Source organism: Apium graveolens, chromosome 4 (assembly GCF_009905375.1).
Source record: "Apium graveolens cultivar Ventura chromosome 4, ASM990537v1, whole genome shotgun sequence".
Classification (NCBI taxonomy): domain Eukaryota; kingdom Viridiplantae; phylum Streptophyta; class Magnoliopsida; order Apiales; family Apiaceae; genus Apium; species Apium graveolens.
Window position 1 is genome coordinate 251,700,074 of NC_133650.1, and position 17,234 is coordinate 251,717,307.

At 35.3% G+C, this 17,234-nt stretch overlaps 1 long non-coding RNA gene across 1 annotated transcript; it reads right to left on the bottom strand.

The window, feature by feature from the left end:
* Positions 1–14,169: 14,169 nt before the first annotated feature.
* On the bottom strand, positions 14,170–16,583 carry LOC141717099 (uncharacterized). The gene is made up of 3 exons (XR_012573526.1): positions 15,710–16,583; positions 14,505–15,589; positions 14,170–14,411 (listed from the first exon to the last, which is right to left on the bottom strand). It is a non-coding gene; the product is annotated as an uncharacterized LOC141717099 (long non-coding RNA).
* Between the last annotated feature and the right edge of the window lie 651 nt (positions 16,584–17,234).

Here is a 17,234-nt window from a genome sequence, read left to right on the forward strand (position 1 = left end):
ATAATATGAAGACCTAATTTCTTCTAGAAGTTAGCTGAATCTAGTATTTTCTTGATTATCAGGCGAAATACGTACCGAGACGAATCCGAAAAATTCCGGAAAAATGGAAAATGAAGCAGAAGGTGATCAACGGAGCAATCAGCGAGTCGATTTTGATTCTAAAAATTATTTTAACTATAAAAATGATTATGTGCTTATGTGCTTATGTGTTTTATGTGGTTAATCGAGTCTTACTTGCTTATATGCAATATACGAGTCGGTCATAAGTGTATGGGTAGATAATTGGAACGAAATGAAGTCGATTCAAGATGCAACTGAAGTACAAAATGACTTAACCAGTCTATTTTGCTAACAGAAGCTAAGCCAGCAAGGCAGGTCGAGTAGGTGATAGACGAAAGTGAGTTAATTACAGTAAGTCGCGCAGAAGGCAAGTTTCTCCCCTATTATACTTTCAGAATAGTAATATTCATTCGAATTCTTATTACGCTTGTACTCCTTTAATTCTTTTATTCATATTTCAGTTCGATTCTTGAATTATTCTCTTCATTTGAATTCATTATTCATATTCCAATTGTTACTCACAATTATTGATATATTCTGGTGATTAGAATATATCAAAGCATATCGATTGTTCCGGTTGCTATTCCAGGGACTGGATAATGCTACTTTTGGGATTAAGCCTACTTAATCCTAAGGACCGGGACATAACCGGATCCTTGAAATGGGCCGTAGCGCCTGGGTACCCGACAGGATCTATATGGTGAGATATAGATCTGCACTATATCCTGGCTGATCAGCAGGGTATAGTTGCGAACTTGAGTCCAGTTTAGTTCGTTTGTATTCACCAGTAATGGCCTCCTTTCTATTCTTGTGAGGTTATATCTTTGCAGATATACCTGGGTTACGAATTCATTTAAATTGCTTTAACACTACTTTATATTTTATAGACTTGTTGAGCAATTTTTGGCTCACCCATTTTGTTGTTATTCACCTTATTTTTTCAGTTAAGATGGAATATGAAACCCATCAGGACACGAGTGGTAAAGAAGCGGGTCAAGCCTCGGGATCCTCTCATACCCAAGGTGTTGATCCCAATCCAGGAAGAAAGCTTTGAGTTGCCCGAGCAGGTGGAGTGTTGATAGATAGTGTGTGTGTTTGAATAAAAGCTGAACTTAGTTTAAAATAAATTAAACAATGGTTTGTAATAAAGAGAGTTTGTGAGTTTTTAAATGTTGGTTTGTAATAAAAGTAGTTAGTGGTTCTTGTTTTCATACTTCAACCTAAAAAGGTCCTGGTTAGTGTTAAAGGGGTTTAGTTTCATTTCTTTATTATTTATTAATAAGCTTGTACATGTTTGGTGATTAGCTCGTAAGCCCCAGACCTATACCTCGGGTTTGGAGGGCGTTACAAATCATAAATAAGAAGATAATAGCTTCAAAGACAGTCTTGTAGAAATTTCCAAATATAAATGTCACAACAACTATCTGAGAGCTAACAGCAAGAAAAAATTGGGTGGAAGCAAGTCCCAATATCAAAATGAGGATTAAAGATGACATGATACACAAAATGGGGATTGAATGACTAAGAATTTAGTTCTAAGCTCGGTACTTAAGTTCTTACCACCCAATTCTTGAGGTATTTGTTACATATTGAATTCTCAATGATCAGAAGAAGATTAGGATCTGGCTGTTCAGATGTCATTAGGATCTAATGTACCGTCATGATTTGGTATGTCATCAGGATTTGTATGACATTAGTATTTGAAGATAGTAAGCATTAGAGGATTTGTTCTGTTCCTTATAATGTGGAGCATATATCTGTTACGTCAGAGAGATAGGACTTTATCTGTTTAGTTTAAGATATGTATCAGTTTCAGTTAGTTTTTGATAATGCATATCTTAGATTAACTTGTTGTAGCTGTATAGTATATAAACACAGTTTAGGTCATCACTTTGGAAAAAAAACACTTGAGGATCATTCGACCTAGCAGCTCTCAAGAACATCAGTATTTCTTAAGAGGATTTTGTAACAGTTTTTATCAAAAATATAAAAAGCTGTTATATTTTATTACTTGTTCAAAACATTTATACAATTGTATCCAACCCCCCTTAAATAATTGTATCTTTACTGGGCAACAATTGGTATCAGAGCTCACTGATAAATTTACAATCGATAACGATCTAAACATGTCTCTGAACAAGTATGAAAGCATTAAAATTCCTATTCTGAAAAAGACTGAATATCCAACATGGAAGGTGAAGATGCTCATGTACCTGGAAGCTACAGATCCAGATTAACTAGATGTAATCAATGATGGACCCTTCATGCCAACAAAACTGGTGCCTGCAACTCCTACGGTTGCTGAACATTATCAACTGAAGGAGAAGACAGAATGGACACCAGAAGAGAAAGTAGTTATGCTGAAAGATGCAACGGTAAGAAACATTTTGCATAACAGTCTTGATTCTGTGATGTCAAATAGGGTTATAGCCTACAAGACTGCCAAAAAAATCTGGGATGCTCTTGAAACTCAATGTCAAGGAACCATGGCCATCAAAAAGAACCGAAGGGCTGTTCTGATTCAAGAATATGAACACTTTGAGGCCAAGCCTGATGAAAGTCTCACTGACATCTATGACAGATTTCTGACTCTGCTAAATAATCTGTCTTTGGTGGGAAAGGTATATGATCGAGAGGATTCAAACACCAAGTTTTTGAGAGCTTTGAGTGAAGAATGGGAGACTTAGACTTCAATCATACGACATCAGTATGATCTGGACGTAATTACTCTGGATGAAGTCTATGGCATGCTGAGAACTCATGATTTGGAGGTCCAACAAAGGAGAGAGGAAAAGGAGCAAAGGGAAATCTGTTGCTTTGAAAATTAATGATAAAGCTTCAAAAAGAGCTGTACGAAAGAAGAACAATTTTCCAGAATCAGATACTGATGATTCATCATCAAATCCCGATGATGATACTGATTCTGAAACTGATGAGAACATGACAGATTCTGATGTCATGCAAATGGCCGTATTACTGGTTAAGGGCTTCTGGAGAATGCAATTCAGGAAGTCTAGGAACAACAGAAGCTTTAGGAAGAAGGTCACTCGATGTGAAAAGAAGTCAACTGGGAGAAAAGATGGAAATGACTCTAAAGCTGGGAAGCTAGACAAGACAAAGATCAAGTGCTACAACTGTGATGAACCTGGTCACTTTGCCTCAGAGTGCAAGAAAACAAAGCATGATAAAGGGAAGAGCAAAGCCCTGATCACTTCAAGCAAGAATTGGATGGACTCCTCTGACTCTGAAGATGAAAACACATGCTATGCACTGATGGCCAGTCTTGATGATCCTGTTGCTTCTGAGCCTAAGGTACAAACTCCTTTCTTCTCTTTTGATACTGAAAATATATCTGAATTGAAATCTATTCTTAAATCTTTGCATGGTAGTTTTAAGAATAAGACTTTAGAAAATGATAGACTTATAACTGAAATTAAGACCTTGAAATCTAGGAATGATCAGTTAAAGTCTGACTTAATTCATCTGATAGATTTGAAGAAAGAATGTGAGAGAGCTAAACATACAGTTAAGATTCTTGAGGCTAGATACAGTATGTTAGAAAAGGATCTAGAGAATGAGAGAAAAATCTTTAAAGCCTGCACTGATTCAGGCAAAAAGGTTCATGAGATGATCTCAAAGAAAAAATGAAAAGAATGCCTAGGCTATAAAGATGGAATTAAGGATGTTGACACTGATAATATTTCCCTTAAAACTCTTGTTAAGTTTATTTCATCAGAAGCTGATGAACCCAAATCTACTTTTGAAAAGGGTTCAACATTAGTATCACAAGAAAAACTGGTAAGTGATAAAACTCAAGGAAAGAATAGCAAGGAAACCATTAAGTCCGTTAAGAAAGAAAAGAACATAGGACTTTTGTCAGTAAGATAATTAAAAAAGAAAATATCTGAGATTACTGACAAACCTCAAGTAAAAAGTCCTAAAAGAAACAGGAATGGTAAGCAAGGTATGTCTAATGACTCAAATTACAAGGTTGTTCCCAATGCTCCTAGGAATACTTGTTTTAACTGTGGAAATACTAATCATCTTGCTATTGATTACAGGAGGAATAAGAAAAGGAAAACTGTTATTCCTGAGTCTGATGTTAGGGGTAGATCAGTATTTTATAAACCACAAAATCCTTGTTTTCATTGTGGTAGTAGTTGGCATTCGATTTATACTTGTAGTTCTTATCACAAGTTGTATCACAATTACTATGAACCTTTGACTAAGTTTAATAAAGTTGCTTGTGTGATTAATTTTGTTGGTGTTACTAAACTTGCTTCTGACAAGACAAATCCTGATAAAGGAAAGACTGTCAAAAGTACTCCTGACACATAAAGGCTTAAGTTGTCCAAAAAGAGGGCCCAACAAGTGTGGGTCCTTAAAAATCCTTCTAATTAATTATTCTCCTGATTGCAGGGTAACAAGAAAAATACATTTGTCTTGGACAGTGGATGTTCAGAACACATGACTAGAAATAAATCCCTGCTGTCAGAATTTGAGAAGAAGGCTGGCCCAGATGTATCTTATGGAGATGGAAATGTTGGGCATACTCTGGGATATGGCAACTTGTTAATTGGAAAGGTAGCAATAGAGAATGTAGCTCTGGTGGAAGGAGTGAAGCATAATATTCTAAGCATCAGTCAAATCACTGATAGAGGTTATCATGTGGTATTCTCTGACTCACACTGTGAAGTTGTTCATAACAAGTCAAAGAAAATTTTCTTCATAGGATACATACATGGTAACATTTATGAAGCAAGGCTACATGAAGGTCTTGAAAAGGAAGCTACTTGCCTTATCTCTAAGGCATCAGTAGATGAGAGCTGGAACTGGCATAAGAAGCTCTCACATCTCAACTTTAACTTAATCAATGAACTTGCTAAGAAGGAGCTTGTAAGAGTATTTCCAAACATGTTATACTCAAATGGTGGTCTTTTTGATGCTTGCCAAAAGTCTAAACAAAGAAGAGTATCTTTCAAAAGCAAAACATAATTCTCTATCTCTGAGCCATATCACATGCTACACCTTGACCTTTTTTGACCAGTGAACAGAATGTCCATCAACAAGAAAAGGTACACACTTGTAATTGTTGATGATTTCACTAGATATATATGGGTTTATTTTCTACACAGGAAGGATAAAATTTCAGAAATTCTTCTGGACCGCATAAGGCAAATTGAAAATGGATCTACTCACAAAGTGAAAATTCCGAGAAGTGATAATGGCACTGAATTCAAGAACTCAAAGATGGAGGAATTCTACAAGTACAAAGGCATAGAGCAACAATTCTCAGCTCCTGGTACACCTCAGCAAAATGGTGTTGTTGAGAAGAAGAACAGAACCTTCATTGAAGCTGACAGAACTCTGCTAGAGGAAGCAAAATTACCCACTTACTTCTGGGCTGAAGCAGTAAACACTGCATGTTATACTCAGAATATCACTCTGATAAATAGACATGGTGTTACTCCTTATCAAATGCTAAAAGAAAAGAAGCCCAGTCTTAAACATCTTCATGTATTTGGATGTAAGTGTTTTTTTTAGAACTCACACCGATCAGCTTGGAAAGTTTGAATGAAAGGCTGTTGAAGGAATCTTTGTTGGATACTCACCATCAAAAGCTTACAAAGTGTTCAATCTAAGAACACACACTGTAGTAGTCTCCATCAATGTATCTTTTGATGATAAGAAGATTTCCGGTTTTGAAGAAGACACTCATGAAAGTTTAGTCTTTGCAAATGAAAAATCATTGTTGGAATCTGGATCAAACTCTAATGAACTGTCAAATCCTGATGATCCAAATCCTGGCACACTTTCAGATTCTGAAGATAATCATTGTGCTAATGAGCCTGCACAAGTTGAGGGGGAGCAACAACAAAGGTCAGCTGATGATGCTAACACTGAAGAATCATCTCAAAGTTCTTCTCAATTCAATGCTGATTCAACATCAGAAGAACATGAGTCAAGTCCCAATATTTCATCAGGAAATGACCTAACGGATTCATGGGGAGCCTCAAATGCATTTAATGAGGCATACAATTTAGGGGGAACATCTAGTTTCAGAAGGATACTTCCCAGTGCCAGAAAATGGACTAAGGATCATACTCCTTTTCTGATCATTGGAAATCCTGATGATGGTGTCAAGATAAGAAGTGCAACTCAGAATGAATGTTTATATCATAATTTACTTTTAAAAGAAGAGCCAAAGAAAGTAGAAGATGCACTCAAGGATGTAGATTGGGTCATGGCTATGCAAGAAGAATTGAATGAGTTCGAAAGAAATGAAGTATGGAAGCTGGTGCCTAGATGTGAGAACAAATCGATTGTGGGAACAAAATGGGCCTTTATAAATAAGACTGATTCTGATGGAACAATCATCAGAAACAAGGCAAGATTGGTGGCAAAATGATATTCTCAACAGGAAGGTATTGACTATGATGAGACATTTGCTCCTGTTGCTAGGTTTGAAGTAATCAGAATCTTCTTGGCATATGCTGCTCACAAGAAGTTGAAAGTCTTCCAGATGGATGTCAAGAGTGCATTTCTCAATAGAGAACTTGAAGAAGAAGTCTATATTGAACAACCACCAGGATTTGTGGATCCTAAACATCCTGATTATGTTTACAGACTTGATAAAGCACTCTATGGACTGAAGCAAGCACCTAGAGCATGGTATGAAACCCTTGCTCAGTTTCTACTTGAAAGTGGATTCAAAAGAGGTACAATAGATAAAACCCTGTTTTATCTTAATAAAGGTAAAGATTTGCTTTTATTTCAAATTTATGTTGATGATATCATTTTTGGATCAACTAATCAAATACCGTGTAATAAGTTTTCAAAGTTGATGCAATCAAGATATCAAATGTGTATGATGTGAGAGATGAGTTACTTCATAGGCTTGCAGATTAAACAAACTGATAATGGCATCTATATCAATCAGTCCAAGTACCCAAGAAATCTACTGAAGAGGTTTAATATGCAAGAAAGTGCAACTGCAAGTACTCCTATGGCAACTGCTACAAAACTTGATCCAAATGAAGGTACATCAGTTGATTTGACAACCTATAGAGGTATGATTGGATCTCTGTTATATCTAACTGCTAGCAGGCCAGACATTATGTTTGCCACTTGTTTGTGTACAAGATTTCAGGAAAATCCAAGGGAGCCATATCTTATTGCAGTAAAGAGAATTTTTAGATACCTCAAGGGTACTGTTTTACTTGGACTTTGGTATGCAAGAGAAGCTAATTTTGCATTATGTGGTTATTCAGATGCTGATTTTGCTGGATGCAAAATAGACAGGAAAAGTACATCAGGAAGTTGTCAATTCTTGGGAGGTAGATTAGTCTTATGGTTCAACAAGAAGCAAAAATCTATTTCTACTTCAACTGCTGAGGCTGAATATATTACAGCTGGGAGTTGTTGTGCTCAGTTGTTATGGATGAGAAATCAGCTCATGGACTATGGATTATCATTCTCAAAAATTCCTATTTATTGTGATAATCAAAGTGCTATTGCTATGACAGGAAATCCGGTGCAACACTCTCTTACAAAGCACATCAGTATCAGATATCACTTTATAAGAGAGTATGTCATGGAAGGAACCATAGAGCTTCATTTTGTTCCTACTGAACAGCAGTTGGCTGATATCTTCACAAAGCCATTACCTGAAGGAACAGTTACAAAGCTTGTGAATGAACTTGGTATGGTTAATTGGGACAAGTAAATTTTTATTTTATCTATTTGATCAAATTCTGATATATATTGATCAAATCCTGATATGTCCTAAGTGCTGTGATTTTTAAATATTATGCCAGAAATATTTGATGTATTCTATTTTATATGCATGATAAATTAAGTGAATTCATTTGCTAATTGTGCATATCCGAATAAATATATCATTGTCATCATTACACATCGATCTAGGGAGACGCACCTTAAAAGGAAATCTTTTGGTTAATTGATTAAGTTAACTCTACACTTAATCATTAATCAGTCCTGTAGTCCCTTGATATTCCTTTGGCTATTTAACCATCATTTTAACTCAGACAAATCATCTTCTTTTCTCACACAAAACTATTCTCTCTCTTTTAATCCTCACTATTTTCTTTCTTCATAAAAATGGTTCTTGTAAACATGTTTATGAACTATGAAAACTTCAATGTCGAGTTCATTTGTGGTGACTGGGAGCAGGAATGGCATGTCACTGCCATTCCTGATGAGTTCCACAAGAGGTTCAGACAAATCTCTTGTTTTTTGAGATGGACTATCAACTCCATCTTGATCGCTTGGAAGAAGAATGGAGAGAGGCTCTTCTTCAGCAAGAACAGATCATCCGTCTTGCAGTGCTAGTTGTCAATAGCAGGAAGAACTAATCGATAGCCTTCCTTCTTAGACCAAGGATGTTCACCATCTTAGACTAGGATTATCTTTTAATCTTTTGCATGTAATCTATAAATTACATGAAATGTACTCTTTTGATATATTAATGAAATTTCTTTTGATTGCAAGATTTTGTCTTTGTTCATCTCGAATTATATGCATGTGAATGTTCTTTTTGAATCCTGTTAATCTTTACTTCATCTACTTGAACTGTAATTCTTGATGAATGTTTTGATTAAAATTGTGGTTACTAATAATTTGTGATGCTTTAACAAACAAATGTTGAATTCGAATCGACATATCCTGAGTAAGTCAAATCCTGACAAAAGAAAGTTCTCAAATCCTGATGACAGGTCAACACTTTCTAATTCAGATTATTAGTGTTAATCAATCTCTGAGTAAGCTTTTCTACGGTTGTTTCTTGATTAATGGTGGATTTTCAGATAAACAAATTTCTACGGTTGTTTCTTGATATAACTGTATCTATTTTGTATTTACCTCCGTAATTTACTCCACCATCAAACTCAATTACTCAGTAATTGTTTCCTGTTCAAAGTCGAATTTGCTAGGTTACCTTCTCCATACAAGTGTGTTAAACATATTTCTGAATAGTGAAGCTATAAAACCAGAAGAAATTCTGTGACACAATTCATCATACACATAGTTTCACTGCACACATCTCACACTTACTCTCTCGCACAAGCTATTCACATCATGACAACTTCTGAAATTGCACCACTCTTCAGTCAAACCATGATCATTCATGGAAACACATTTGGCACTAACAATTAATTAGCTCTGCTTACACATCAGCAGTTATCATCATCCTTTCATGATATTCAGGATTTTCTTCTTCTATGTCCAATTGGATATGCTTTCACAAATCCTGTTAAAGTTTGATACAGGGCTGTCATGCAGGTCTGGAACACAACTGTGGTAAATCCAATACATATTGGCTTTTCCTTTGAGTATAAGGACCAAAGATATGAAGTTGATGCTGACATTCTACTTCAAGCCTTGAGATTGTCTGCTCTTGATGGTGCTACTAATACTCACACCAATGAGCAGCTGTTTGATATGCTAAGGACTTTAGGCTATCAAGGAGAAATCACAACCATCGGAAAATTGGCCATGACCAAACTGAAAAGAGAGTGGAATTTTTTATTTGACTGCATCAGTAGATGTTTCGTGAATAAGACAAAAAACTTTGATGCTCTTCCATCCACTTCACTGAGAATTGGGTACTCTCTTCTTAACTCTGGTAATTTTGATTATGGTAATACTATATTACAGTTCATAATTGCTAGGAGAGCAGATGCTTCAGGAGTAATATGGTATACTAGATTTTTACAACTGATTTTCACTTATCTATGCCCTAATTCTAATTTTGATGATGATGAATTACTCCCTATTTTTCAAGTTTCTGAAAAAGCAATCACTGATCATATTAAAAGGGATGAAAAGAATAGGACCATCCTTTCTTCCTAGAGAGGTCAGGAAATTTCTGTTAAGAAATAGACCTACTCCTACACAAGTGTCTGTAAATCCTGATGCTGGCACCTCTGTCACAGTTCTTGATGCTAAGACTCAAGAAATCACCCATCTTATTTCTAACCCAAACATTTCTTCTTTCAAACAGCAAACACAACAAGCCTCTAAATTAGCCTCCTCTGTTGTCTCTCAAAAGACATCAGTTGTAACAAAGAAAAGGCTGTTTAAGAAATCTGTCACATCTGGACAGAAAGCTAAACAAGTCTCACTGAGTGATAGTGAGAAGAAAGAAGACTGCTTTCCAATCAGGAAAAGAAGAATGATCATTCAAGAAGATTCTGAATCAGATGATCAGATGTCAATAAGGTCCTTGTCAAAAATCAAGAAGTCCACTGATCAAAATCATAATGACTTGATTGACACTACTGGAATCAAGGAGCCAACTACTGATGCTAGTGCTCTGCTTGACAAGTTTCCAGTAATTGAAGCAACTGCTGACAAAAAGAAAACTGCAAAGAAATAGTTGAAAAGAAGAAGTGAAGAAGTAGTTGGATATATTAGAAAGAAGAAGAAGACTCAGCCTCTTGAAAAGGATGTTAGTACACAAGAACCTAGGTCTCAAAGGGATTTAGCAACTGCAACACATCCAGTCGCACAAGAATCATCTTCTCAAAGGGAAGATGCAGACACTGAGGCTGCACAAATCATTGTTAATATTTCTCAGAGTGATCTTCTTGCAGACTCTGTTCAACTACTTCAGGAAAAGCAAACTCATCAGGAGATACTGTCACGAGTGGATGTAATCATTGATGATCCTATTTTTGAGAGGAGCACACAAGAACCTTCACCAAGCATTGCTGAAGCAGCTCACATCTCTCAGACTCCACAAGAACCACTAGTTCAAAGTACTGATGCTGGTCTTTCAACTTCTCCTGCCAGATCAAATCCTGATGATACAACAGCTCCTACTGAGCATCATTCTTCAACTGCACTAGTTACAATTGATGATCCATTACTAGTTGCTAGTTTGAAAAAGCATCTTGATGTGCTATTTGTTCCTCCACTTTCATCACTTCCACTTGAGGAATCACCTTCAGGTATTGCTAACTTCTCATATATTCTCATGTTTGTATGATTATAAATAGTCTCTTATTTGAGTTTACCTCTATTTATATGACAAGTATACAACTCTTCTCAGCCATCTTTTATTTCTTTGCTATATGTGTGATTGAGCCTTTCTGTGCGACTGTGTGAAAATAATAAAAAAAATATTTTGAGTGGCAGTCTCCTGTACTGGAAAAAGAAGAGATAGTTTTGATACAGGAATCTTATAAGTTTTTTTTTACTTATAAAGTTTCTTCTGTGAGAATAATATTACTCTTAAAAGTAATATATTGTGTGAGAAGTGATGAGATCACTTGAAAAGAACAGAGAGATTTAGGTGTTACTATGTTTCTGTTTCAGGATCACATCAGCCACAGGCATCTCTTGCAAATAATCTGGATAAAGGAAAGGCAATTCTACCTGATTCTGCACATTCTTCTGATGGCTTGTCTGACTCTGACAATGATAGTGATGACGATGATCCTAATATTGCTCAGCTTAAGTCTGTGATTGATGCATCTAAGAAGTCCAATGTTGGTTCTTCTTCGCACTTCACTAACCATCCTTCATATTACAATGCTGATGCTGAGTATTTCCGACAGACAGAATGGGATTATAAATGGAGACTTACAAATACTTCTATCTCATCTGCTGTTGGCCTGCAACACATTCATCGTGCTTATGATGAAATTCAAACTCCTGATCTGAAGTTGCATCTTAAGGCCACAACTATTTCTGTTAAAGGAATTCACTCTGAACTTGATGAAATGAAGAAGTCTCATGCTGGTGTCAAAGAGAAAATTGATGGATTTTTGCTTCACACACCTAACTCAGCTGAAATCAAAAGTATGAAAAATACCATCAAAGATGTTGTTAAATCTCAAGACAGCATGGCCTCTAGACTTTTCTCCTTGAAAGACAAGGTTTCTTCTATAGGTGACAAACTGGATGCTCTATTTTCTCTTCTTTCAAATACTGATGCTGATGCCAAAAAGGGGGAGAAGATAGTTGCTACAAAATGTACACCACATTCTATCTAGACAAAAGATAAAGATATTGATGATGATGGTGATAAGAATAATCCAGTTACAGACGTTCAAATTGCTTCTACTGCTCAACAACTTCAACATTCCAAGAAGGATGATTCTTCGAGACAAAGGAAGTCTACTGGTGCTTATAAGGCCAAACACAAGACTACTGTTGGTGCTCCTGAGGATGATGATATTACAATCTCAAATTTAGCAGAAGCTAAAGGGATGTTCTTTCCTTACATACATAAGGAAACATGTGAAGAGATTGTCTTGTACTACAAAGACAAGAAGTTTGAGAAAAAGAATGCTAGGAGTGCTCTTGAGTATATAACTGAAGAATTTCCTGATCTGACACCTGAAGAAGCAGTTATGCAGCAAAAGGAACTTTTGGCTCAAATTGAAGCTGAAGCTAATACTTCTAAAGGTAGAGGAAAAAGAGGTGGTAGATCTGCAAGAGCAAGAGGAAGAGGAAGAGGAAGAGGAAGAGGAAGAGGTAGAAGAACTTCTGAATCAAGGCAAGTAACTGCATTCAACTCTACTTTTCTGAATTTTCTATCCAGAGAAGGTTATGTTCCTGTACAAGGAAATGAAGAAGACAAAGAAGTTCAGAAGACAGAAGAGTTGATTATACCAAGGAAGAAAAGATTAGCCACTGATATTGATCAAGCTGATACAGCAAATCAGAATGTAACTCCTGATGTAGACATAAATCCTGAGATAAAAGCAGATCGTCATGCTGTGAACCTGATAACTGATTTTAACTCTGATGAAAAAGTGATCAAAGCATTAAATGAGTCAGCTCTTTCTCTGGTAATCACTCCTCACATTTCAGAGGCTGATGAAAAAGAAAAGATTAATAGAAGGGAAGCTGATCAAGCATGCAAAGAATATTTGCAGAGAGTTTTAAAATCAAAGAGGGAGCTATGACATAAAGCAGAAGGGAAGACTGATAATTTGTCTTCAAGCTATGTTCCTTTCGGCAAGAAGAATAGATAATGGAAAGACATCCATGTATTCAATTATTCTAAAGGGTTCAAGCATGTTGAATTTCTCTTTCACATCTTGAGAAAGTTGAAGCTGTGAAGATTGTTCATAGAAAGATAAATGATAATGATGTCAGAGAAGAGATTTTGTACTTTTTCAGAGATGGTAAAGTAAAAAGCTTTACATTGCAGCAACTCTTAATGAAGACTGTGACAAAATTGAAATACATTCACTATCTTTTTCGAGTTGAGAACAAAGTCACCAGAAACTGGTATTCTATGATACTTGAAATGATCAGAAGAAGAGTCATGACAAAAGATGATAAATATAATGATGATTATGTTCCTAAGTACAGAACTTATACTGGTCAAGAAATGCGGATGAAAAAGGGAGCTACAGTGCTACAAGTTTTTCTCAACAGTCCTCAGTTATCCTTCAATCCTGATCATGAAGATCAGTTTAAGCTTCATGTTGATTGGTGATCTTGAGATAAGCAAAAACTCAATTTTTAAGTTAAGATCAGCTATCTATCAACTTGGAGAAGACACTGAAGAGAAGAGAGAATTGAAGAAAAAGCTTGTTAAAGTCCTACGAGACAAGGAGGAAGAAAGGTTAAAGAACTTTCTTGGAACAACTGTCAGTTATCTGAAGATACGGAAGTAAGCTTTACTCCTTGTACATTTTGTAGATTGGTTTTGGCATCATTGAGAATGGAATTTATGCTTCATTGTATTAAGCATAAATTGAGGGAGATTGTTATATATTGAATTCTCAATGATCAAAAGAAGTTCAGGATCTGGCTGTTCGGATGTCATCAGGATCTGATGTACCGTCAGGATTTGGTATGTCATTAGGATTTGTATGACATCAGTATTTGAAGACAGTCAGCATTAGAGGATTTGTTCGGTTCCATATAATGTGGAGCAGATATCTGTTATGTCTGAGATATAAGACTTTATCTATTTAGTTTAAGATATGTATAAGTTTCAGTTAGTTTTTGATAATGCATATCTTAGATTAACATGTTATAGCTGTGTAGTATATAAACACAGTTTAGGTCATCACTTTGGAAAAAAAACACTTGAGGATCATTCGACCTAAAAGCTCTCAAGAACATAAGTATTTCTTGAGAGGGTTTTGTAACAGTTTTTATCAGAAATATAAAAAGCTGTTATATTTTATTACTTGTTCGAAACATTTATATAATTGTATCCAACCCCCTTAAACAATTGTATCTTTACTGGGCAACAGCCTTTCTTGCTTATTCTGTCATATTCAGTTGATCCTGCTATTATAACCATAACCTTCATAGCTTCATCCTCTCTTAAGAAACGCGCTAAGTCATTTATGTAGATGTACCTGCCCGACAGGAAGAAGTTTAGCAATGTATATATATGATTGTAGTTTAAACCAACATTTAAATGAACTATGAAACATGAGTACATTACTTACTTGAACCTCGGCCTAGTCACATTCTTAAATATTTTCCTAGCTGCAAGTTTAGTCTCGTGTTCACTTTTAATCTGCTTAGTAAATTCATCGTCATATGTCAGATCTTCTATCTGCTCATCGAGTGTAACAAGAGAGCCATGTCGGACCATATTCATCAACCTTTTCATGTTCCATACTGAGATGTTCTTGGGGTTCAACTTATGCAAATGATCAATTGTTATTGTTTCTTCCGGTTTATTGCTGCTGCTCTTCAATGTCCCCGAAATTGTTTTGCTATTACGTCTACTTGGAGTTTGGAATCCTCTCCCCTATTTGCTGTAGGAGATGGAATGGCTGATCTCAGATCAGAGGGCAGAGTAGCTCCTGCATTCTGAAGCTTTCAAATTTTAATCATTGTCCGCTCCTCCTCATCTTGATTATTTTGCGACTCAATTAGAGGTGGCCCTGATAACATCTCAATCACATACTGATTAAACAGTGAGTCCTGAGTCCGATCAAAGAAGGTGCTAATATAGAACGAAGAAGCAAGAACTTTAACCATGAGTGTCTTCAGTAGCCACAGAAATATAGCAGTTATAATACACCAGATACAACCTGTATCTTCTTTACCCTCCGACTCCACCACACAATAGACCAATTCCTCCCCCAATGCCATCAAACATCCACTAAAACCACACCTCACAGAAAACCCAGCTCGTAAATATGGAAAACCTCGGCATAAACACACAACCAAGACATAACCAGCAAGACGAACAACATCCTCCACTGCTTGACCATTCGACTCCAAAATGACCAGGAAGTACATTATAATGTACACATACTTAAAACCTTAAGATTTATTAAGGATAAACAAGGTAATAAATTTTATATTATAAAACACGAGCTTTGTTTGACAGCATAACTAGCCAAATATAAATGAATTATATATTTCTTTATGCCATAAGAGGTATTTGGTTGTGTAACTGTCAAGAAAGTTTCTTATTACATGTACATGTGTCTTGCTCCATCATATAATGTTTCCCCCCTTGCACTTGCAGCCATATTCACCTAAAGTATTCTTACAGGAACAATGAACATTCCTCACACTGACAAGACAGAGCATCCAAGAATTCATTAATATATGATCTATATCCAAAAAAAATATAATGTAATAATATCAAACACCATACTGAAGGAATAATGCAACAGATGGAGCAATAAAGTACCTTCACATATATACCCATATTCGCAAAAACCATGTGGGCAGAACAACCTGTTACATCTACAACCAATGAACATAATTCCACCCTCCCTTCCTTAATTAATTATATAACAATGGTTTACTAAAAGAGCAAGACTAAGACATTCATACATACAAAGTTAAATATGGTTTTCTTGGATAGCTAATTAGCTATAATGTTTGGTTAACAAGAACGTAAGAATTTGACAATAGTACAATCCTAGTATTATATCGGAGGAGGAGAAAACTAAATATACTTGCATCGAAGAGGACAAAATGGTCAACATCTTTACCTATGCTTTGTCTAGCAACCTAAAGAATGAATACTAACAATCGAGTATTTCTGTATATTTTACAAATTGAGAATAGACATTAATAAATTAAAAGTATCGATACTAGTAGCCTAATACTAATTGTAAAAAAAAACAAAATCTGAAAAGATATAATTATAATATTAGGGCAAAATCAAACCAAGATGATATTTGAATTTCGAGATTATACTTCAAAATCGAACCCAACGCAGCTTGAAAACGAAGGAAATGCTTAATACCAAATCTTTTCAGGAGCCCTAATCAGACCCAAATCCTCGGCTCACCCTTAAGTGAACCGGAACCCTTGATTCGAACTTGAAACTATTGCTTAAATATAGTTGAACTCGAAATCGAATTTCGAGAGAGAAAGAGATGTTGAGAGTCAAGAGAGGAGAAAGATATAAGACTGGGAATGGAGATAGATGAATGTTTTGACCCGATTTCATTTGATTTGATGCTTTGCCTAAAAATTGAGCCGTTCGCCTTGTCTACCCTTCACTATTTTTGTTGCTCTTGAAGAAAAATGAGTGTGTAGGCGGAGGAGGAAGACAAAACCCCAAATCAAATGTGATAAATGTAATTGATTTCTCCCTTTATGTAGTCCAAAATTTTGTTTCCCGCTTTTCCAAAACATAGCCGCCCTACCCCAATTTCGCAAGCCCAGTCCAATACATATATTTAATTTAGTTGAATATAAAAAAATATTTTATAAATATTACAATATATAATATTATATTTAAATTGCACATATTATATTTATTATAATTAATTTATTATGATTTTTTTTTAAATATTTAAAAGTATAATAGACTTTTATTTTTCAAGTAAAAAAATATTTTAGTAATTTTAATAAATATTTATAAACTAATAAAGTGTATTCATTTAGTTTTAAATTCAAATAAAATATATTGATATTTATATGAATAATTTATTAATTTTACGTGTATTTACTTTCTACAAAACTCCATAAACAATTTCATACAAATCACTTAATTTTTAAAGATAAATTTTATTTTGAGTTAAATTTTAAAAAAAATTATTCAGTCGTCTACACCAACACGACTTCGTGGGTTGCAATAAGGAAGACATCTATGTCAACACCATAACTGCATTGAGCTATAGCAACATGTCTCGGTGCCTATAGTAACACCAAAATTTGGGTGTTGTGATAGCTCCATAATTTCATATCTATTACAACGT